At 39.0% G+C, this 22,667-nt stretch overlaps 1 protein-coding gene across 2 annotated transcripts in view; it reads left to right on the top strand.

Annotated features, from left to right (window-relative positions):
* The first annotated feature begins 380 nt into the window (after nt 1-380).
* Nucleotides 381-22,667, top strand: part of grik4 (glutamate receptor, ionotropic, kainate 4) — a 339,306-nt gene continuing 317,019 nt past the window's right edge. For both annotated transcript variants that reach the window (XM_035909771.2, XM_006795461.3), the window contains exon 1: nt 381-1,119. The gene's annotated coding sequence lies outside the window, so the exon portion shown is untranslated. The remainder of the gene's footprint in view (nt 1,120-22,667) is intronic.

Genomic DNA, 22,667 nt, shown 5'->3' with positions numbered 1-22,667 from the left:
AAAGAGTTAAAAATGTGCTTCCAGCATGACCCACGAGAGCAGCGAGCAGGTAAGAAAAATAATCCTAGAAATAATCAGTTTCACTCCGAGGCTTTTTTCTTAATCCTATTAATCCTGTCCGGTTTTAATATTATATTAAAGCTAGAACATGAAACATGAATAATATAGACTTTCCCCTCTTTTATATATGTTCCTGTAATGTCAGATGACCTTTTCTTTGTCATCTGTAGTTTGTGTTATTCTAGCCCCCCCCCCCCCAACACACACTGCTATAAATACATTAAGAGTCAGGAGCATCTTCCTTTCCACGTCTGAGGACAGCACAAAAAAAAAAAATCCCCCCTCTGTGAACGTGTGCGCGGCAGCGCGTATGAGAAGAAGGGGAGACTTCGCCCGCACCTCTATCAGTCTGCCCTGCATCTTTCCACCGGACCGCAGTGGATACAGCCGACTGTACACGAATGCGACTGACATACAGCACAATGTAAAATAGGTGTTTTCTACAGAGAGGGTTTCACAGGTACGTTTGTTTGGAGGAGCACCGCACAAAGCGCGATCGTTCCCTGGCTTTTTCCTCCGCGCTCGCTCTTACCTCAGCGGCAGCCCCTAAGTGGGATGCGGGATACGCAGCATCACCGGTGCCGTTAGAATAATCCCAACAGATAAACCTTGCAGTTCAGCGGGCCTATCACATTTTAAGGCAACTGGTTTTCTAAAGGCTGAGCAGGGAGAGTAAAACTGCTCGCTGGTGTGTGTGGGGGGGAAGAAAAAGACACTGCTTTTCTCCGGGAGATAAAGTGAGGAGGGATTTTCCAACTAACGGAGATGTGGCTGTTTTTCCACTGTCCTATAAAGCGGGAAATGATTTGGTCATCCAAAGATCAGATTTAAACTGGACTGCTCTTGATCTTATCAGTAACACATTTTATCTGCCCGTTTATCTGCCCTGGGAGTCTCGGTGGTGGAGGGAGACGCGGAGCAAGATCCAGAGAACTATACAGAGGAAAACTGAGTTACTCTTCAATTACGCTTTTTCTTGTAAATTGACGTGTTTCTGGGCAGCGGACGTAATGCAAAAGTAAGGGAGAATATTGGAAACGCAGACAAGACGCAGCACAGGTAAGGGAAACTGCTTATTAAGATTTGAAGAGAGCAATATATGCAGCAACAGAAACCATTCTTAACGGTTTAACAGCAGTTGGGGGGAAAAAGCAAGAAGCTGTAAGATGCGGCAACGAATGACTAAACATTTAATGCTGCTGGATCTGTAGATGCAGAAGTTAAGGCACGGACTATTCTGTGGTCACTACTTAAACGGGGGGTTTAACCTGTCTGATACCAAATACTTAAGCTGGCGATTTGTACCCTGTGAGTCTGTATGTTATTGGTTTTAATGAGCCAGTTGCGTTGGTGAACTGTAGCCTAATTGTTGCACGCTGGGCTGAATGGAAACTGTCCTTGTGCAGCAGTGACTTGAGAGCGCGGCTCAATAAGCAATCAAACATCATTTGCTGGATACGTGGCAGAAGTCGCAGACGTTTCAGTCGTGACGAATGACAGGATAAAGTATTCACTTTAAGTGGGCTGATTCAGACCAAGTGTTAAATTCACCAAGGGTGTGATCAATAGGCTGGCTGCTCTACTCCAGTTAGATGCTGATTTATGCTCTTTACATACTTGGAGTGATATACTTGTACTCGTTCGTTTTTTTTTGTTATTGTTTTATTTTTAATTACACGGGAATAAAGAAGGGACGGATGAACGCGACGCTGAAATGAGATACACAGATGGAGATGGCTAAAAAAAACACACGCACTCATTTTTGGCTCCACCTTGTGGTTCAGTTTGGTGCCTGATTTTGGCTCTGCCCGTAGCATCCTCAGACTTCTTATGTTATTTATAGCATGATGGTAGAAAAAACCCTGACTTATTATAGTCTCTTATAATTAATGTGATGTGCAGTGATGCAGTGCTTAATTGAAATGTGTGCTCGGTGTGACCAGAGATAATGGCGGGTCACAGTTACAAACAGGGTAAAAAAGAGTTGTTTTGCTTCTGTCCATTAAAGACTTCACAGTCTCCTCATGTCACAAAGACAGGCGTCTATTTTCAATTCCACGGGTCTTGTGTCATGTGGCCTTGCCTTCCACAGCGTCAATGCAACCCATTGAGAGTAATTTATGATAAATTGTACTTTATTTTCTTTTAAAAATTTATATCATTTCTGCTGAGCTTTTCTTTTTTTTGCCATTTTGCAAAATAAAATAGTTCCTGAGAACTTGATTGGCAGGCACAAGGTAACCACCTGTTTGTGCCAGCTGATGTTTGCATTTCTGCAAGCTCAAGTACTTTTTGTTGATCTCAGAATGAGTAAATGCTTCATCCATAACCACAAACTGCTTTGCTGGCTTTCCCTCTTGTTATAAGTCAGATATTTGTGCGACAGAATCAATTTCACGTTCATAATTTTATCTGTAGCTTGGCAATTCAAGTTCACGGGATTTGGATGCCAAGTGCTACAGCTGATGCCTGAAAAGAACACTTTAGTTTGACAGCCCATAACCGGGATTGGTGATACTCTTGGAAAGGTTTATATGTAATCACAAAGTGGGTACATATGAACTATTTATTGTGCTGCAAGTTATAATTCAGATTTTGTTTCAAGCGATATAGTGTTTGGGGGCAAACAGTCATACAAATAACTGGTCAGTACTGCCAGGTAGCTAAATTATACATACACATCCACCCTAGACAGGTTGCCAGTCTGTCACAGGGCCGACACATGGAGAAACAGAAAGATTCACCTCTACAGCCAATTTAGAATCACCAACCTTAACTCTTGCACATCTTTGGACTGTAGAAGGAAGCACACAGGGGCACAGGGAGAACATGAAAACTCCACACAGATTGCTGTATATTACTTACTGTACAAAACTCTTGATCCACTGTGTTTTTCTGTTCAGGTATGCTTTTACTGCATAGCTGTGTGTTTGGGATTGTCATGCTGAAAAAAGCTCGTCACAGTCTGGCACTTTCCAGATGGTATTGCACGGTGGATTCAAATCTGATGGCACTTTTCTTTGTTCATAATTCCACCAATTTAGACAACTGGCTGAAATGTAGCACTCACCACGATTTGCAGGTGGCTGTAGTCAGTCACTGTTTTACCTTTCTCCATACCCCCGTCATATAACAATTGACAAGAATTTGAACTGAAAATTTCAAATTTGGATTCATCACTCCATGAGACCTGTTGCCACTGATTTAGTCTAGTTGTTGTGTAATTTGGCATACTGCTGCTTTTTCTCCATTTCCCTTTCTTAAGAATGGCTTGTTGACAACCACCCTTCCACTGAGACCTGATGAAGCTTAAGTGACTGTGTCGGGTCTGATTTTTTTATTATAGACATGACTTTTAGACACTATTCATCTGCTCCAGATGAGATGCCTTTTTTTGTTCTTGAATTATTTGCAGTTAAGTGTTAAGTGGCTTAAGAGACAGACATTTCCTCTAAAAAGGGTCAGGTGCAAGGACTGAAAAAGGAAAAAACTTTGAAAAACATTCAGAAATGTTGGGGAATTACTGCTCAAGACCGCTTTAAAAAATGACAAAAATGTATAATTAGAAGTAATGAGAGGTGGCTTAGGATTTATTGCACCGATAACGACTGTCAAACACATGTACAAACCTTTAGACACTGATCTTCAGCTAAAATAAGCATTTATTAGTATACTTGGATTATAAACCTTCACACTTCATATAAGTTCCACTCCTAGGCTTGGGGTATAGCATTTTCTCTAATTTGCTGTGGGTTTGTATCATTAAATCAAGCAGGACATGTTCAGGTGCTTTCAGCAGAGTATGTGTCATTTTCACCAAGATTATTTGAACACTTAAAAAGCGTGGTTGATATGCACATTTTGTTTGAAAAGCTTACCCCATTAGGCTAAATTTAGGAAAATTATGTTCAGCCTTTGTACTGGAGATGTATCCCCTCATCACCTGCAGACTAAAAGTTCAGTGTGAATCTATTGAGTGTATGACTGCCTATTCTAACCTCATTTTAAACCCTAATGACTAAATTAGCCGTAAGCATTCTCCTGGGCTAATGCTAATATTAGCCGCAATTAGCATCTCGCTAAGCCTTTAGCTAAATTTAGCAGCAAAGCTGCACATATTCTGACTACAGTGAATTTCATATATGTAATTTATATGCTACCGTGGAAGGTTGTTTATTTTATCCAGTTTGTTTTTTATTGCCAAAACAATGCTAAAAGCTTTTAGGGATTAAAACAACCAACTAATGTTCATTAATTGTTGTTGTTGTTGTTGTTGTTGTTGTTTAACCGCCCTCTTATGCATACAAAGCAAGCTGAAACAGCTTCAGGTCTAGTGGAATTTATTTTGAGATAATCTTCTTACATTTCACCCTCACCTCTTCCTTTTAATCTTCCAACACTGCTAAATTGTATTCCTTTAGCCTCATATGCATGAAAAGCAAGCATATGTTGGGTATAATTTTGTTATGACTTGGCTTGGTAGGACTTTAGTAGTGCCTTTCATTTATTTAAATGTCTCCATTAACTGTTAAGCTTAACTATCCACCTGTGACAGATTAAAAGAAAAAAAATAATTCAGTTTGGTTATATCCAACCCAATTCAGCTTCAGGTCTCCACAAACCAGGTTTTTCCAGGTCCCAGACCAGCTGCACAGGAGTGGCCCACAGGTGTCACAGATGTTTGAAAGTGGGTAGGAGGATTCCACTTGGATTCTCACACAGATGTGGATTTCTATTTTTAATGTCGTGGGTTAAGGTGTGATGGCTCTGTTTTTGTGTCGCACCAGGAGAAGGTGCGCATGCTGGTCAATTACACAGTTTTATTTGGTCAAATTCAACTCCTCTGCTTGCGTTTGTAAATTTCATGGCTGTGCTTCATGGTTTCATTTCTGAGATGGGTGGAGTGCAGCTCACTTCACCTCTCGCTGGCTTCTATTTATTTGTTTGTGTTCTCCGGAGTTCGCTTGTTTGCGGCGGGGTGCGTTACAAAACAGTTTCAATGTTTTATAGCGCACTGCGGGGCAGTTTACAGCAGTTTTTCAGTATATTTTGGGTCTACATTGGTCTTTTGTTGCGGTGGAGACACACTGCAGACCTTAATTTTGACTTTTTACTGTCGATATATCTTATTGTTTGTTATGCACTTATTAATAGCTCTCACATTATCCATTTCATATGCATACCTCCTGTAATTTATGTAACATTTACAGCTGGGCCATGAGCCACATTTTTCTCACAGACTGTTATTCACTGACCTCTAGACTAGGATAAGTGAATTTATGTTCTAACACGGGCTCCAATTACTGAAAAGATGCCCCGGTTATCTGCAGCACTGATAATGCTCTAGAAATTCCTAAATTAAGAATTTTGTAGTGATGAATATTTATGACTATGGTAATTCAAGGGCCTTCATTTGCTACAGCTTTTTAAAGGGTACATGATTACTAGCAAAACAAATAATGATTAGTGCTGTAGAGGGAAGGGTGAACACCTCATTTGCAGAAACAAGAGCCTGCTATTTATTGAAATGTTCATTGCAATCTAACAGATGAACACGTCGGCACAAATGGATACAAGTTCTGCTGGAAATTATTGTTATTGGATCGGTGAGAGGTCAGGCAGAGGAAGGAAGTACAGCATCTACTAAAAAATTTATTATCGTCAATTGGTGATCCATGTTTTTAATTTTTAAGAATTTCTGCTTTCACACAAATATCTGATCAGCCATCACATGGTGGCAATTCAAAGCTTTTAGGCACATAGACGTGGTCAAGATGACCTGCTGAAGTTCAAATTGAACATCACAATGGGGAATGGCTGTTAGTCTGAGTATTTCAAAAAATGCTGATCTTCTGGGATTTTCCTGCACAACCATCTCTAGGGTTTCCAGAGGATGATCTGGAAAAAGAGAAAATTTTCAGTCAGCTGCAGTTCACAGAGGTCAGAGGCGAATGACCAGACTGCTTGGAGCTGATAGGAAGGCAACACTAACTCAAATAACCACTAGTTACAACCGAGGTATGCAGAAAAGCATCTCTGAATACACATGTTCAGCCTGGAAGCAGATGTATTAAACAGCAGAAGACCACACTGGGTGCCACAGCTGTCAGCTTAGATAGACAATAGAAGATTGTCCAACTGATGAGTCTTAATCGCTGTTGACATTAAGACCTCAGACAAGGTCAGATTTTGCTAAAAACAACATAAAAGCATGGATCCATCCATCCTATGAGGGATATTTTCTTGGCACACTTTGGGCCCATTACTACCAAATGAGAATTGTTTAAATACCCAAGTAGTCTTTTGACCATGTCTGTCCTTTCACGACCACAGTGTGGCATTCTTATGATGGTTGCTTGCAGCAGGATAATACTCTTTGTTAAAAAGCTCAAATCATCTTAAACTGGTTTCTTTAGTGTGACAATGAGTTCATTGTATTCAAATGGCCTCCACAGTCAACAGATCTCAATCCTAGAGCACCCTTTGGATGTGGTGGAACGTGTGACGCTGTCATGTCAATATGGAGCAAAGTCTCTGAGGAGTGTTTTCAACAGCTCGTTTAATCAATGCCATGAAGATTTAAGGTAGGTCTGAAAGCAAATCTGGTACTGGTATGGTGTAACATAAAACCAGGAGTAACTGTTGTTCAGTGAAGTGAGGGGTATCACAGATGTTTGGGTATTCATTTTCATTTAGTTTACAGGTGCGTTGCATACTGTAATTTTATACATGACCCAGTCCTCATGGTTTGTTTGATGGTGCTTTTGAGGTCTTAGCTGATTATGTTGAAGGTTAATTATCATCAGGTACTCTCTGCCTCTCAGTGAGGGGACAGAGTGACAATCATTAGTCCTTAACAAAGTCTCTTTTCCTGCGAGTAGGAAGGAACAGCACTGTCGTGCTCTGCATCTGCCTCACTTCATTTAGTCTTCACTGCAGCTTGCTCACACACACACGCGCACGACTGAATGCTCACACATAGTCGATATGCATTAAATATGCATTTAAAACAAAAGAGAAAAAAAAGGTTAAATATTGTCTGTCAGCTGAGGAGGCTTCCTGTTTTCATTCTTGGAGCCATGGGTCATGTTTAGCATATTCATTGTGCTAATATGGCTGGTGGGGTTGCTCACTCAAGGTTACATTAACAATGTCCTTCTCATGGTAAACACAGCATTCTAATGGTACTCAGGTATTCCTCTCCACTTTTCTAATTTCCACCCATACTAGTGAGCAGTAGTCGAGGCACTCACCTCAGTGCTTTTGAGTATAGATCCACAAAATTATTGAAGTTGGAGAAAGGTCACTTACCAACTACTTCTAGTACGGTACACTGCCTTTTTCCAGTTTCTAGTTTTTTTGGACTAGCTTCCCTCATTTAGCTTCTCTCACTCATCATTTTAAGTTAAACTTTACTCGGGCTGAGAGCAAGATTAAATTCCCATTTTGCAGAACTTGATCATTCAATCTGACATTTTCTCTTTATGTGTGACAAGATGTATTTTGCTTAGTTTTGCCGTCTAACGTTCTTCTTTAAACAAAGCAGAAGCTGTGATAATTGTTTGTTGAAGTGACTAACACAGAATCTTCTACTGAAGAAACATTGATTTAAGGTTTATTTACAGAAAGTGGTGTAAAAAGATTTCTTCAGATTGATATTTTTCAAGCTAGTGACCATTGGTCAAAAGGGACAGAATACCATCAGCTCAAACTAGTGAGGTTTGGTCAGAGATTCAGAGGTTTGGAACCAAATAGATTTGTTGTTATTTACTTACACGATACACCATAATGGAAGTATTAAACTCTTGTTTAGCCTGTGAGTAAGCCAACTTAAAGAGAGAACATTATTGATGGTGTCATTGATCTCTGTGTGTTAGCTTACAGAACAAAGACAGCTCTCCAAGCCAATATACACTTTGTCTTGTAATTACTAAATCTAACTGCTTAAGGCACTTTGGAAAGTTTTGAGGTTAATCTTAACTTTGTCACCTAAGTTCAAAGAACAACAACAAAAGAACAACACAATCAGCTTTCCAAATTTGTAACTTCTAAAATCATAGCTTTAGGCCTTAAGATTCACTTGACAATATGAAACCTGGTGGTTATTTCTCACTCTTTCTGACAATTATTTCTGAGATGAATAGCGTGTCTTTATTTTGTCACCAAGCTCCCACCAGACAGCACAGACTTAATTAAGGTAATAATAGAAAGTCAAGATTTATATTCTGTCAAAACAAAATCAAGGTCACAGTTAGAACAAAAAAAACTATAATAGACAAATTTTGCTGCCAGGGCACCGGAGGAAAGCCCAATTTGCAGCCACCTTTGCATGGATCAAAGGTCATCATACTGAGTCACATTCTGTAAGCGTGGAGCCTTCAGCTCAATTTCATGGACTTTCCAAGTGAACAAGCAGGAAAAAGCAATGAATCTTTTAATTATGGCTCACAACATGCTGTTAACTGCTGTGTAGTGAGATTTTATAGTGAAATGAGAATTGTAATTATAGATGACATAAAGTAATTAGGAGGAAACAGCTTGTGCGTAAACTAGTTCATACAGTATCCTATGATTGGAGATTTCCATCTATACTTAAAAATACAACACCTGTTAGCTCTTACTCGTACTACACAACTGTCTGGACACCTTTCTTGTGTCTGTGAAGACAGTAATCATTGATTTTTATACTATGCCCTTTAGATGTAATCTCTAACAATGTATAGTGTAGGTATATATTCAGCCCTATTTTAAAAACACCTTAGTGTTTCCCTAGCTTTCAAGCGAGTCGAGACAAAAGACAACGTTATGTGAGTCGATGAGAACTCGATTGCTTACTGTAAGTTCAATAAAAGTCTCCCAACAACAGATAATCTAAAACAAAAGCAGGACAGACGCCGGCCCCAGACGTCTGAAAGTCTGATAGCAAAGCACCAGCAGCTCTCCTGCTGTGTTACAGCTGAACCACTCGTCAAGCACAGGAGGACAGGCTTTGACCCACGATTCATTTAAGAGGCGGAGGAGGGATAACAGTTGTCATTAAACCAAACGGTCCAGTTTTTATTGATGCAGAACACAAAACACTTAAATTACAGAACATATAAAACTCCTTTGTCCACCTCCTGTGGCTCTGACAGAATAAACGAGATAATATAAATGCACAAAGGTTATTTTTGGAATATTTTCATTTTTGTTTATTGTTGCTGTAAGTGATTCTTCACATTTTCCAAATGTGGAGTCTACACAGTAAATAAAGAAGGTGTTGCACTATTTGCATCGCAGCCTGTGTCTGTGCATTATGCTTGTAATTGGTGGCTAGCATGGATATATAAACACAAACTTGCTGTTGGCAAACGTGCTGGCTTTCTCTGCCAGCACCACTAACTTACTTTACTTACTTTGAAATCAGAACTGGCCTTTTTTAAAAGAAACCTTTATTGTTTCAAGTTGCTCAATGTTAGAAATATGATCAAATGGCTGGGGCCATAAAGTGTTTGCATGTTCTCCCTATATCTGCATGGGTTCTCTCCGGGTACTGCAGCTTCCTCTCACACTCCACAGACATGCTATCAGTGGGGTTAGGTTGTTTCACTGGATTTACATCCTATAGGCGTACCCAGTGAGTGTATTTTCTAAGCTAAATCTTTAGCACACATTCCTAGGTTTCAAATAAGTCAATCGTAAGCCATGCTTTCTGTTGATCTTTTTGCTTGAATCTATCTATTGTAAAGATTTCTATAAAGCCAGACGAATGAATAAATAAACAGTGAAACTATGTAATAAAGAAAAAGAGTTATAGAAGGAAAAGTGCTAAAGAGAAATTTCTGAGTATATTGTGAATAAATACTAGGCTGAGCAAACACGGTATTACATCTGCAAGGACCATTTGTGAGGCGCTGGCAAGAAAAAGTGAAGTATGATTCATCGTCTCGTTGCGTTCTCGATCAATTGATGGATTGGACAGGGGAGCCCAACTCTCCAAAGTTGTGAAGGTTAACCAGCTGCCACACATCCATCGTTTAGCCTTTGAAGCCTTCACGCAGCTACTAGAGATAGTGAAAGTCAAAGACATGCCATTTACTCGCATGCTGTTGTACTCAATGGGGTGTATGCACAAGGCGTTTGACAACTTCAGAATACACTCAAGATAAATCCTCCTTCAGATTCTCCTCAGCGTTTTCACAATGTAACAGCAGGAAAAACGCTGAACATGAGAGACCTACTCTAAAAACATAATCATTAGGGATAAAAGCTGAACAGGCTGCATAGAATTTTTCTGTTCTACTCGTGTCTTTGTGGCCCAGCTGCAGCAATGCACTAAAAAGTGCCATTTCGTGTATGTATCTGTGCATGCACTTCACTTAACCTTTTCTATTTAATCAGTTTTCTTACAACAGTTTGCCCATCTGTGAGCACAGTGTGACTTTGAGAGCAGTGCATCTGTCTGTCTGTGATGATCCATATCAACTGTGCTGCTTGTCAACTGTTTAGACAGTGATGAATGAGATGCAGGATATGTGCAAAGCAGGCGGCCACAGATAAAACACTTTCAAGAATCGAGATCTACCTGTTGTGAATAGGAAGGAGAAAACCTGAATGGATGCAGCTCATTTATATATGTGTGTATATATATGAAGTAGTGCCACAGTTTTTACATCCATAGCAAGCTAGTTCTAAATCAAAGTTTAGATCAAAGAGTGCGTTTCCTAACTAGGAAGTCGCAGGAATTCAAAGCTATAACTGTCAACTTCATTGCCTAAGTTAAATGAAGTGAAAGAATTACTCTGCAAGCGTTGATTTCATAGGCTATGACAACTGTGGGTGGCAAACCCAGTCAGTTGCAGCCATTTAATAAATGGTAATTCAGTGAGTTGGCTCAAGTACAAACTGCAAATATTGGCTGTCTGGTTATTGTACTCTCAGTCAGAGCGCTAGTTACTGATTGTCAATATGAAATATGCGCTCACTATCATTTTGATTATTATAAATAGATGCTCTAATTTACTCTCTCTTTATATTAGTTATTTGTCTTTATTCGTTTTAATAGTAGTTTTATTGTCACTTCTTTTTATATATACTGGTAGTTATTACTTCTTATTTTCTCAGTCTACTTTCCTTATGTGTGTGTTTTTTTGATACTTTCTTTCTAAACAACAACAACAAAAAAGTCGGCCTCGTGGTGTCCACCTGTTCCCCATTAGCTCCCAATCAATGCTTCGTATATATAGCCTTTTATTTTCCTGCATTCCCAAGTACAAGCCGTGCTAATTAAAGCTCACCATTTATTTGCATTCAGTTTGTGCGTGCATTCTCATTAAACATAACAATTGGTCTCTGTCTAGGTTGAGGCCTCCTCATGTCAACGAGCACCTACGAGGAATTTTTAAAATAGCCTTTTGCGTCAGGAAGCTTTTAGTCTTTTTATAAAACCTTAATGGGAGTCACTGGAGGACAGTATAAAGGCTGTGTATATAGTAGGTGAGTCCCCGGCACTACAAAGCAGAATTTAAGCCTTAAATTTAAGCCCAGGTTTGGAGTGTCATAAAGGTGCTTTACTTTTTAATGGGATGCCATGGTAACTGCTGCAAACCTAACCTTCTGCAGACTAGGTTTGAGATAAGAGAGTATCACTGTTCACCGAGCAATCGTTTCTCTGAAAAATACTGTCACTGTTCATGGAAGAACAGGCGAACAAGATGATAAATCGTTTTTACAGACTGTCAAAAGTTGTCTTTCCCTTGATAAGCTTTGGCGAGTGCATTCTCAGGAGCAGTTTTACATCTTGCTTTTTTAGTGTTGACTATAATTAATAGAGGTTTATTTTCCTATAAATAAGCTTTCAAAAACGCAAATACTTCTCATGTAAAATGTAAAAACATTTTTTTTTAAATGTACTTACAGGTCTAATGATGTTTTTGGAGTTATTATTTGCTGTAGTTGAAAGACAAAATGCTAAAATTATCGCCATAAAAACACTTTATTTATGTAACTCATTATTATCACTGCCCCATTAAAAAGACACAGGAATGAATATGTCTAATAACAGACACAGTCAGGACTTTTTTGCTTTTCTTTACAGATTTCTTAGACTAAATTTCTACTTTTCTAGTGTTGCTGACCAAACCGTGATTCCTGTGCACATACATTAATATGGAGCTGTTCCCGCAGCCGTGGTCAGGTATATATTATGTAATCCACCTTTAAGAGACCTAAGACCTTGGAGCACAACTCAGGAAAGTTTTGCAGAAGCATAATGTTCTTGATAAATTTTAGTGAGATACATTACACTTTAACAGTCTTCCTTAAAGTCTCGAATTACCTAATGTTGCCTGCAGATAACAGTGACTGCTCAGTCCTTGTTTTACTGGCCCCAAGCTAAGCCTCTGATACCGTCAACCATCAGATTTTAATTCACAGGATTTCCAGGCCAGGTCTGGATAAGCTTACTTTGAACCTTTCCGACCTTTTTTTAAAAAAAAAATCAGATTTGTCTGTCCTGTGATGTGGTGTCCCACAAGGATCTCTTTTTTCATTATTTTTTTTTCTCCCATCGGGTCATGTTATCAGTAGCTTTAACATAACTTCTCATCATTTGCATGATGAGGACATTCAACCATACCTTTCTTTTAAAGCCTCGTGAACTGAATAAGTTACCTATTCTAAATGCAATCAACGATTAGACTGCAAATAACTTTTTGCAGCTCAAAACAGACAAAGACAGCATCACTGCCCAAGTCAGACTGAGATTGCAGTCTTTTTCTTCCACTATAGATGGTAATGTGCAGAACCTTGGGGTCATTTTTGATCATTTTTATGAGATTTGATTCTCAGATCAAGATTTTAACCCACTGTTGTTTTTGTTTGATCTAATAAATACTGCTAAACCCAAAACATGAATTGGAGATGCTACATACTTTCATCTCTTCACATTTTCGATTATTGTATCAAACTCTTTTCATGTCTGATCAAAGTATCTATTAATCACTTCCAATCTGTCCAAAAGGCTACTGCAAGGCTTCTAGCTCCCATAAATCATCACACGTTATCACATAACGCTTTTGCACTGGCTAAATGTCAAGCTTAGATGTCATTTAAAAAATTTTTTTTTTCACTTTTATTGCCTTCTTGGGTTGGGGCACCAACTACATTATTGAATTACTACACCCCAGTACTACAAGTCGGACTCTTAGCTCCTCAGATATGGGCCTTATGATACATACCTGATTTAAGCTGTGCATAAACAAATACCCTCAAAGCTTAATGAACTTTATAAAAGAACAATGCATCAAAATTCCTTCACAACCATGTGAGAGAAAGTCATACAAAAAAAAAGAAAATAAATAATAATAACTCTGAGTTACTGTTGCAAAAAGTAGTTTTACGAGCAACTAAATCATAGGTTGTACTTTTCACACACTTTAGTTTTTCACACACAGTTTCTGCATTTTATTAAATAAATAATAACAGCACAATATTTTACATATTGTTAGTCTGAGGTTGAATTTATGTAATTTTAAGACCTGGTAAGGACCCTTTGAATTAACAGAGAGAGCACTTTATTTTCTTATAGCATGGAACATCTGAGTTAGAAGAGAGATGAAACCTAAAACAGATAACTTACTTCATAAAGAAAAAAAAGAACTTACTTAGATTGAGGTTAGAAGGGTAATCTTCTTTTATTTTTACCTCATGTACTACTCAGTGGCATGCAGTGTACAAATTAGATGGCATATTGATCATTTTCTTTCAAGGTAAACTAAAGCTGTTGTATTGACCTGGGTAGTATGCAGTCATTTATTAACACAGTGTCACAAAGCTCTTTAGGTCACTTTAGTTCAGGATGGATTTCCAAGAGGACGTCTATAACGGGTTCAGAAATGGCCTGAGACACTCATAAAGAAGGAGAGATGCATAATTTCTCTTTGTGCTATGCTGAGCCAGATAAATGGCTTTCTTGTGTTAGCCTCATCCTCATTATTATGTTACAAGGGAAGTTAGATTTTCAGTACTACAAATCAATAACACATTAAAGTTGGGAACCAATAAAGGACATATAAGTGGACTGAACAAATCTTGCAACACTTTTTTTTGAGGTAATCATCCATGATTAACCTCTAATTTCACGGATGGCTTAAACTGGATTTGTGTTTGAGATGAGCACGGTGTGGTGTCATTTGCATGACTGAGCTCCTCTCAATCATGCAAATGACACCAACCAGACAATTTTAACTCAAACCAAGTTAAGTTAGAAATGAATATAAGAGCTCATTCAAAGCACGATTCAACAATGAAAGCATGTCCATTATTAAAATGTTAGCCAAAGGTAAAGTTGCTTGCTAAATGGAGTTCATTGGCGGATGTGATTTGGAAGAAAATTTTGCCACTTACTGAGTTGGGTTGTCAGTAAATAGAAGTAAAAAGACCTTGAGGTGTGCTTTTCAGTCTTAAACACTAGTTTGCTTGAATCCACAACTTTTAGCCTTTGGGTTATAGCTGCACTGGTGGATTTGTTGGAATTGAAATAAATTAATAAATAAATTAGCAAATAAATTAATTTTAAATTAACTTTACTGACCATAACATAGCACAAGGACAGGGTCTACACAAAAGCAGGTTGCAACTTTGACTGTCAGACTGGTTATGTGTCAGCTGTGATAGGATTAAGTTTAAAGCCCCTTTCAGACGTGCACTACTTTCCATTTATCTGAAGGCATCTGAACATCTCAGCTTCATGTCTGAATGAACACCCTGTTCATTTTTTCATAATAGTTGTGACAGAAGAATTCTTTGGTCATACCTAAATCTGAAGTCATGTTGTCACATTATTGCAGCTATGCCTGAGTCTCCCTTGGATCTTGAATTGCTCAGCTTGGAGAACGAAAGAATAATGAACTGAGGGAGGAAAATGTCATTTTTGAGTTGATTGTATACGAATAACATCAGAAAGAAACTATGACTGAAAGTGAGAGAGTTGCGTGGCACATTAGCAATGTATTGTGCTAAATATCGCATGTTAATTCTGAAATGTAACTATTATTTGCATGTTCTATTTAATGTAATGTTACATGTAACAGTCAGCATTACTGAACATGACACCCCAACGGATGTAACCCAGGGCTTATAAGATAAGGACATTGCTGAAAAGAGGGCTCAGAGGTATTCAGTAGTTTGGAGATATTTTGATTGTTTGAGTAGTGTCTTGATGCATGCTCAGCCATCCAGGTAAAGAAAACCCCCAAAAGTTGATTCTGTTCATCTCCATGTAGCATTTTCAGTGGGAGAAATGAGTTCAGTCAGACTGAAGAAGTTGCTTGGATGAGTGACAAAACATTTCTCCCTCTGAACTTTCTGCGTGTGCCCTGCAAACTGAGTCAAAAGCATGTTTCCACAAAGGCAGGTAACATTTTTACCATTTGAAACTTTGCCATCATTGCTCAGGGCTGTTTACCTGTACAATTCATTGCAAGCGCAATGCAAGATTCTTTCTGTCTAGTCCTAACTGGATTGAAAACCAAAAATAAAAATATATTTCCAGCTTTTTTAGAGAATGCTGAAGGTCGGACTGGAGGATAACATGGAGAGAAGTGACTAATGTGGTCTCATATTGTCTCAGTATTGACAATATTGGTGAAGACATGCTGTACAAATATTGTATATTAGTGGATGTTTTAGATATTGTATGTGCCACTTTGCCCTTAAACCGCTCCTTCCTCCTTTACTGCGTCAGTTAAAATTTGCTCCTTTATATTTCTGATTTTCAAGGTCATTGTTAAGCAAACACTTACACCAAAAAAAGAAAGAAAAACCTAAAACATATTGACTGGCGCTTTCCTGTGAAAGAAAAAGTTTGTGTGGGCATCTAATGAAAAGAAGAGGCTGTTGGTAGATTGATTTTTTTTTGAGCTTTCCAAGTTTTCGTTAGTGCAACTTTCTGATCAAGGTGTTTGCCAGGTGAGCAAGTCTGAACATGTTTGAACATGACCTCTAAAACTGAAGCGTTGCAAAAATAAAACTTTGGCTTGCGCATTGTTGTCGGTGATTGCCTCTTTATGACACTTGTTGCCATGGCAGCCAGTACCTACCTACTATTTTGTGTCATTCGAGAGATGAGCCACAAAATCTTAACTTAACATACAAGCCCATTTATATGTATACACAGGGGAATTAGCCCCCCTCATATTGTCAGTTTGTGGTTATTGTCTAGTTAGGAAATATCATGGATAGGTGAAAGTATGCCGAACCATAGATGTATATGCATATATATTCAGACACAAAGAGCAAATGTTTTTGCTATCCAGCCAGCAGTACCAGCTGTGTATAGGCAGACACAACATACATACACAACAAGTAACCAGGGAAATAGACAAATCTGAGAACACATGTTTTATTTGCTGTGAGGCAATGTGTCTGGCCTTGCTTGTGCTGGGCAAAACACAACTATGGATAGTATAAAAACTGGAGAAATACACATTGCCTCGATTTTCAATCTTTTATTAACTTTTACTTGTGATGAAAAATAAACAATTTTATTAGAACTTAGCAGAATAGTAACTCTGGCCATATCCACACTCATATGTTTTCGTGTGAAAATGCATCTTTTTCTCTCCATTTTGGCCTTCCGTCCACACTGAGACGGCGTTTTTGGTCAAGGAAAACTGAGCTTTTTTGACAACCCTCTCCAAAGTGGATACATTTGAAAATGCAGTTTTTGTGTGGCAGTGTGGACTGCAAAAAACGGAGCCTTTTCAAAAACGATGACACATTTTAGTCATGTGCTGCAGTCATGTGACCAATTCAACTAGGATGGCGGAGGGCATTATACAGCAGGTGTTTTGTTTGCTCTCAATTTTGACAGCCCTATTAAAGATTAATATCAGTTTGCACATGCTCCAGAAGTACATTGTACATGCAATGTTTACTCAGAGCTGTTGTTCAGCAACTTTCTACTCCACCTCATTGTCAGTCCATTTAAAAAACTCGGTGCTTTTCCTCGCCATTTTTCCGCGACGTTTCAAAGAGCCGGAAAGTAAATTAACGGAAGACGGAAATCACGCATCGTCTTACGTTTCACGCATGCGCAGTACAGGAACGTAAGCGTTTTCAGTGTGGACGAACAACTCTCGGAAACGGTTGAAAACAATAGCGTGGATGTGGAGCGTTTTTAGAGGAAAACACCGTTTTTTATGTGGATTAGTGTGGACGTAGCCTCTGATTACTTAAATCCATGACTCAACTGTTTCATGTAGCCGACCTTATTAAATGTCAAAAGTTTGAGTATATTTAAGTTAACTGAGAACAAAGAAGTACAGGTAAGATTTTTTTGATAAGACAGGTTGAATGACGCAACTTTTCCTCGATATGATGATTAGACTCAAGATGAAGCTACAGTGAAGGTAGGATGTAGGACAGAACCACTTGGAGTCTAGACTCTGGTGGTGGCAGGGGAAAAGCAGATGGAGACTTGGACGAGGATCTCCATCTGGACAGGATGTGGAGGAAATGAGGAGGAAACGGGTCACACAAATGACAGTATGAAAGGCAGATTGATTAAAGAGCTGTGAGATTTAAAGCATGTGGTATAGAGGCGAAATACAGATCTTCCTTATTGAATATACTCAGAAGCTTCGTGTACGTATGTACCTTACAGTTATGTCACTGTAGACGGACAACTTATCAATCGTGTTATTATTCATGTTATCATTTGTGTCGTTCTAATCTTTATATAAATTTCCAGGTTTGAAATTCTACTTCAACCCTACATGATGATGATAGTAATAATGAACAAAAGCACGTTTTATACCATTTTATTTAATGACACTTCACCAGTGTGTACAGCCATGGCAATGATATGTGCGATCACTTAACAAAACGATTAGCCGGCACAAGAAATACAAGGTGATTAAAACAATTATTCAAATTTTATGAATAGTGTACTGTTGTGTAACCACAAGTGCAGTCTATACAGTCTCTTCTGGGTTCAAGCACTCACGAATGACCACAAAAAGTGGAATAGATGACATTTGGAAAACCAACCAATGCAATTAGGCCGAATTTTAAAAACGTAATTATGTGTGTGTGTAAGTTCCATCAAATTACTGGCATTTTTCCACTCTTCCTGAATACATGCTGTATAACCACATTCAGCATAGGCATCTGAGTGTTAACCTACAAGGAAGGAAAACTGCTGATTCTAGTTGTATTTAGTGTATCCATTGGTGATTGAAGAAGTCCTTACATTTTCTTTTCTATTACAAGTGTGATAATGTCCATGCACTGATAATAAAAACCATTACACGCACTATGATGTGAGATGCACAGAGTCGGTAAATAGTACAATATCGCATTACATTAATATTTATTCAGGGAAAACTCAAGTTTTCCACTCCAGGTCTCAGGCCTGAAGACTATCATATTAATCTATCTCTGTTTGACTATGTTTCCCAATGGTGCATGCAGAAAATGAACATTGTTAGAATTGATCCTGGTACATCATTCCTAAAGCTCCCCATCTTGTGAACCAGCCCTCCGTGCATTCCTAATTCCCCCTCTCCGACCTGTATGCCAGCCAGCTCGGCTGGCAGCCTTGCACTTCACTTTGATTTGTGAATGCGAATTTTATCAAACATCAATATTATCTTTTGAATCCTATCCAAATGGGTATTTTATAGTGCTGCAGACAAGAAACGTGCTCTCTGCTTAATACTCTGTTCTTCCTTTTATTGCCAGACCACCTCCTCTCTTAAATTCTTTAAGATGAATATTAGAAGTACACTTGCCTTTTTTGTTGGCCACAGCAAAACAATTGGAGTAGTATACTGTATATTTATTGTGTTGCTGTTATTAAAGTCCAACCTGTTGTCTTGGAAGCCGTTCCCAGTAGAGTTGGATGCTCCATGCAGACTGAGGGAGACACCGGTGCACAATAAATTCTTCAGGCCCATTTAATCCATAGGGGTAAAACAAGCAAACAGCAACAACAAAAAAACCCTCAGATCAGGTCAGGTCCTACGACTAAAACTAAAGCTAAACATGGTGGTCTTAAGTACACTGCCATTCTTGCGGTTGCTGCTCTGAAGCTCATTCATTGCCTTATGCTGTGAATACATGGGGCACAACTGCATTGGATTCTAGACCCGATGTGACCATAGGAGCTGATCTCATCCACTCAATACTAAGCTTGCAATTCCACGAGCAGCAGGAGGGTGGGAAGTCAGACTAAGGAACTGCATAATGAACCTGTCAATTTTCAAAAATAAAAGACCCCATGCAGAATGCAGCGCTCTTAAAATGCTCCTGGTGTAACGTGAAGCTGTGCAAAAGATGGACCAAAACTCCCTCGGAGACACGATATAAAAAACATACATCTGAACAATTCCTGGTGTTATTCTCCGTTTTGCCTCTCTTTCCTCCTTCGATCTGATTTCCATTTCGCGAGTTTTACTGTTTCAATGTCTGTAGTTTCACGTGTCCCTCAGGAGAAATGCAGAGTGACTATGCTTTCCAGGTTTCTAACCCTAGATATATCTGGTTGCACGGTGGAGCACCCTGCACCGGTTTTATTTTCCTTCTCTCTGTCTGCTTCCTTCACTTTAATTTCTTTCAACTCTCCTCTGCCTTATCCTGGTTTTCCTTACAGATTTGGGCCTCACTTGTTTGCCACTAATCCCCTCACCCCCAACCGTCCGGTTGGGGGTGAGGGCCGGATCTGTCTGAGGTGTCTTTCTTCTGTTAATAGGGAGTTTTTCCTTCCCACTGTTGCCAAGTGCTTGCTCAAAGGCGGTGGTTTCATTGTTGGGGTTTCTCTCTGTTATTATACAGTCTTTACCTTACAATATAAAGCACCTGAGGCAACTGTTGTTGTGATTTGGCGCTATATAAATAAAATTGAATTGAATAGAAACTGATCAGTTGCAGCTGATTTCAGCCTGTCTCCCGAAGTGTTGTCAAAAGTGTAGATCTGTGTCTTCATCAACACACACCTGTAGCTTTGTGCAATTTGGCTATTTCTGCTAAGTCCACTTAATGTACAGCACATGCTATGTGACTCTCCAGTCATTCTAATTGGTCGGGGTCACGAGTCATTGCAAATCTGCACCTCTCAGCTTGATTGACATGCGGCAGGGAAGACTAATCATATCCCAGGTGCAGAGGCAGTATGTCCTGGCCACTTTTTAATCATGTTCTCCAGGCTGGGGCTGATAAGAGATGTAAGGGTGATTATGGTTCAAGGAGGACGTCCTTGCGCAGGGGCCTTGGGATTATGGCTCTTCACTGTGTTCTGACGTGAAGAATGAATACATCAGTATTCAGATGGGGGCCTCCTCAGGGGGTTACAGAGGTACTTGAGAGATTTGGAATGGAGAAGAGAGACTCACTCCGTCAGGGAACTCAAATCGAACGCCTTAGGATTGTGTGTAATCTGTGAACTCATTCCATTCTGATGAGCACAGCAGATGACAGTAAGGGTGTTAATAGCATTTTAGATGTGATAAGCTTGCTTGACCTTAAAGCTCTGTTCTCACTTTATTTTCAATATATGAATAGCGCAGATGTGAACTGAGGCAATGTTTCCGTGTAAAAGGTGTGAAAAGAAGTGACTGCATGCCCTTCTTGATGGTTTCTAGGCTTTCTATCAGATTTGCAGAGAAATGGCACTAAATAGAGAGAGCGAGAGATCAAAAAAGCCTAAAAATAGCACAGCCATTTTGCATGTCAGGCCATGCAAAAATTAACTGGCTGGAAAAGCAGAACTGGGGTCGGTTATCTTAATGTTCAGAGAAGTCGAAGTTAAATTTTTACGCTCACTTAAACATTTCCCAAAATGCATTTAAAAAAAAAAAAAAAGTACATTTTGTGTATATTTGCTTCATGAAACAGCTTGAAAACACTGGCGATAGCTTTATTGGTCATTGGTCACACCAAGTATCTTCTGGTAATGGCCAGACACAAAAAGAAACTGAATAGACGACAGCTAATCACACACTTTCACAAAATATTTTGTGCCATCTGCAGAAAAAAGAAAGTGTGTTTAACTTGTGGAAGATGTATGGCAGAGGCAAGGGTGAGAGCTGATGAGAAAGAAACTCTAAGTCATTGTAACTCACTAGCCTGAAGAGTCAGTAAATCAAGCAATGGTCAGCCACACTTATGCGGTCCCTGTGATTGAGTAACTCATTGAACTTAAGAGTGGAAGCTTTTTGCATCTATTTTTCTAAAAATATCCCATGGCTGGAAGAGACAGTCTCCAAAAAAGAAAGTTGAGTGGATGTGAATGACGTGGATGAAGGGTTATCTCCACAACCCCAAACCCCAGAGATATGCTGGACTCTTTCTTACTGCAAGGACAGAAGATGTGCGCAATATATACAAGTCTGTAGATTTTTTGTATCCCAACACACATTCAAATACACATCTCCTAACTGTGGATAGCCCAACAACCCAAAGATTTTACTCTTGCATACATCCATATTTGATTATCCTTTTAAAAGGCTTTTTTTTACTTGCCCTTTCTGTCTGGGTTGTTACAGCTTTCTCTTTCATCCATGTGTTTCATAATTAGAGATGCAGGGGAGATAAAAAGGTGCGGAACAGATTGCTTATAATTACCTGTATGCTCATGCTGATCACATTATGTAACCTGCAAGGGGAGGAGACTGGAAAATTAGAGTCTTGCAGACTGAAGGTTATGATTTAGCCAACACTGTGGGCTACATTAACACACACACGCACACACACACACACACACTTTACTCCTCTACTGCGTAAGATCCTTTATCATTACAGAATCATTTTTCCTGACCTTTTCAAGCATGATATTCATGAATGCATGGATAATTTTTCTCCATAGCCTGCATTAAGTCTTCGCCGTTGCATTAAGAAAAGTGTTGAAAAAAAGAGTTTCTAATGTGTACTTGTCAGCTCACTGCCTAATTGGGCTCTCATTCATTTCAAAGTCATTTTCAAAAATGATATAAAGATGGCGTTGCAGGGTAAAATATGGTTAAAACCCCCTCTACTATGAGCTGGACAGAATTTAAATGTGACTATAATTGTAGATAACTACATTTTTTGTATATATAGTCGTGATAAAAAAGAAAGTTTTAGGTATCAGAATATAGTAAAAAAAAAAAATGATATGGTTCGTGTCAAAATTATTTAAATACAACCTCAGATGAACAACAACATGGCATATTACACTATGCTATACTGCTACGATTCAGTGGCTTGTAGAATCACATTTAGCAGCAATAACTTGAAGTAATGGTTTTCTGTATGACTTTATCAGTCGCTAACATTGCTGTGGAGGAATTTTGGCTCACTGCTCTTTACAAAGTTTCTTGAGTTCATTGAGGTTTGCAGGGATTGCTTTTAGCACAGCTTTTTTATGGTCCTGCCACAGCATTTCAGTCATGTTGAGGTCTGGACCATTGTAACAGCTTAATTCTTTTCCATCTGCGCCATTCTCTTGCAGATTTGATGGTTTCCTTGGGATCATTGTGCTGTTTCATGACCTAGTTTTTGCTGGGCTTTTGGACAGATGGTCTCACAATTGACTCCAGAATACGTTGGTATACAGAAGAGTCAGGCTCACTTCTGTCCATGTGTGGACT

The sequence above is a fragment of the Neolamprologus brichardi genome, chromosome 14 (genome assembly GCF_056152115.1).
Source record: "Neolamprologus brichardi isolate AB-2024 chromosome 14, ASM5615211v1, whole genome shotgun sequence".
Classification (NCBI taxonomy): Eukaryota; Metazoa; Chordata; class Actinopteri; order Cichliformes; family Cichlidae; genus Neolamprologus; species Neolamprologus brichardi.
This window is presented reverse-complemented; position numbering and strand designations above follow the sequence as displayed.